Raw genomic sequence first — 2954 nt, 5'->3', positions numbered from 1 at the left:
TCTCATGAAGTATTTTGAGTGCTATTGACAGGACATGTCAAATTGATTCCATATTTTTTGATTTCCGTAATGCTTTTGACACTGTACCTCACAAATGACTTTTAATCGGATTGCATGCTTAAGGACTATTGTCTCAGTTGTGTGACTGGATTCGTGATTTCCTGTCTTACAGTTCACAGTTCATAGTCAATTCAGAGTCATCGAGCAAAACAGAAATAATATCTGGCGTTCGCCGAGTAAGTGTTATAGGCCCTCTGCTGTAACTGATCAAAATAAACGATTTAGAATACAATCTGAATAGCATTCTTAGATTGTTTGCAGGTATTGCTGTCATTTGCCGTCTTATAAAGTCATCTGATGATCAAAACAAATTGCAAAACGATTGAGACAAGCTATGTATATACTGCGAAAAGTGACAAATGACACAAAACAACGTAAAGTGTGTAGTCATCCACATAAGTGCTAAAAAGGATCCGCTAAATTTCGGATACACAAATCTAAACGCCGTAAATGCAACTACATACTTTGGGATTACAATTACGAATAACTTAAATTGGGATGATCTCAAAGATAATGTTTTATTTAAGCCAAACCAAAGACTACGGTTTGTTGGCAGAATATTGAGAAAAAGCAACAGGTCTCCTATAGAGACTACCTAAAGTACTCTTTTCCGCCCTCTTCTGGAGTATTACTGTGCTGTATGCTATCTGCATTAGATAGGATCGACGGAGGACATCAAGAAAGTTCAAAGATGGGCAGCTCGTTTTGTACTTTCGGAAAATAAAGGAGAGGGTGCCACAGATATTATATGCGAATTGGACTGGCAATCATTAAAACGAAGGCGGTTTTCGTTACAGCAGGACCTTCTCAGGAAATTTCAATGAACAGCTTTCTCCTCAGAGTGTGAAAATATCTGTGTGCCACCAACCTACATAGGAACGAATTATCATCATAATAAAATGGGAGAAATCAGAACATGTACAGAAAGATTTACGTGTTCTGGATTTAAGTGTTGGTTTTTCCCCGTGCTCTGTTCAAGAGTGGAACGGTAGAGAAATAGCTTGAAGGTGGTTCAATGAACCCTCTGCTGGGCACTTGATTGTGAATTGCAGAGTTATCATGTAGTCATAGATGCATCGCACAGCACATCTAGCAATTGAGGCACTAGAAATAGAGACTGCCTCCTTGTTTTCCATCACACCACTGAAACATTCACAGTTTTTCTCAACATTTGTGTTCATTTATCTTACTGGCACAACCATGACAGTGTTTTTTCACACGTTCATAGTCCACCTCCTTGCTGTATCTGTGGAGTAAACTGTGACAACTCCATTCAGCGATATATACCAGGAACCGTCCAGTGAAGCAACAATATCAGTAGATTAACAAATATCTACTGTTTCTTTCTCTAGCCTTAGTGTAGGTACTTCACTGGCTTTTATAAGGTTTATAATACCTCTCATGATGACCAGGTCTCCTTAACCATTTACATCAACAGTCACTTCTCAAAAGAAATCAACACACGTCGCCAATCGACAAATACCATACTGAGGTCAAAACCAGAAACAATTCATATTCTGAATGCTAACAGCGCCATATTTTCATGTGTTGGCAAAACATGGTACTATTATTTTTTTAGCATAGTCTGCGACTGTACCGATTACTGAACTTACCTGCAATGTTTCAGCATCCTGTGATTCCTACAGCCCACACTACAGCACTCAGAATATCTTCAATTTAATTTTACCATATATATATATATATATAAAACGAGAATGTTTGTGTGTGTGTGTGTGTGTGTGTGAGAGAGAGAGAGAGAGAGAGAGAGAGAGAGAGAGAGAGAGAGAGTGCATGTGTGTGTGTGTGTGTGTGGGTGGGTGGGTTTAAGAGTTAGTATTTTTTTACTCCTTCATACTGAAATGGTTAGACGGATTTGAATAAAATTTGAAGAGGAGATAGGTGATACCCTGGCTTGACACATAGGCTACCTCATATACAGGGTGGTCCATTGATCGTGACTGGGCCAAATATCTCACGAAATAAGCGTCAAACGAAAAAACTGTAAACTACGAAACTTGTCTAGCTTGAAGGGGGAAACCAGATGACACTATGGTTTGCCCGCTAGATGGCACTGCCATAGATCAAACTTATACCAACGGCGTGTTTTTTTAAAAATAGGAACCCCATTTTTATTATATATTCGTGTAGTACAAAAAGAAATATGAATGTTTTAGTTGGACCACTTTTTCTCGCTTTGTGATAGATGGCGCTGTAATAGTCACAAACATATGGCTCACAATTTTAGACGAACAGTTGGTAACAGGTAGGTTTTTTAAATTAAAATACAGTCCGTAGGTACGTTTGGACATCGTATTTTGGTTGTGAACTTATCATTTCTGAGAACGCATGCTGTTACAGCGTGATTATCTGTACATACCACATTAATACAATAAATGCGAAAAATGATGTCTGTCAACCTCAATGCATTTGGCAATACATGTAACGAGATTCCTCTCAACAGCGAGTAGTTCGCCTTCCGTAATGTTCTCACATGCATTGACAATGCGCTGACGCATGTTGTCAGGCGTTGTCGGTGGATCACGATAGCAAATATCCTTCAACTTTCTGCACAAAAAGAAATCCGGGGCCGTCAGATCCAGGGAACGTGCAGGCCATGGTATGGTGCTTCGACGACCAATACACCTGTCATGAAATATGCTCTTCAATACCGCTTCAACCGCATGCTAGCTATGTGCCGGACATTCATCATGTTGGAAGTACATCGCCATTCTAAACATCTTGTAGTAACATCGGTAGAACATTACATAGGAAATCACATTGCACCATTTAGATTGCCATCGAAAAAATGGGGGCCAGTTATCCTTCCTCCCATAATGCCACACCATACATTAACCCGCCAAAGTCGCTGATGTTCCACTTGTCGCAGCCATCGT

Source organism: Schistocerca cancellata, chromosome 4 (genome assembly GCF_023864275.1).
Source record: "Schistocerca cancellata isolate TAMUIC-IGC-003103 chromosome 4, iqSchCanc2.1, whole genome shotgun sequence".
Lineage (NCBI taxonomy): Eukaryota > Metazoa > Arthropoda > Insecta > Orthoptera > Acrididae > Schistocerca > Schistocerca cancellata.
The sequence above is the reverse complement of the archived record's forward strand: the minus strand, read 5'-3'. Positions refer to the sequence as shown.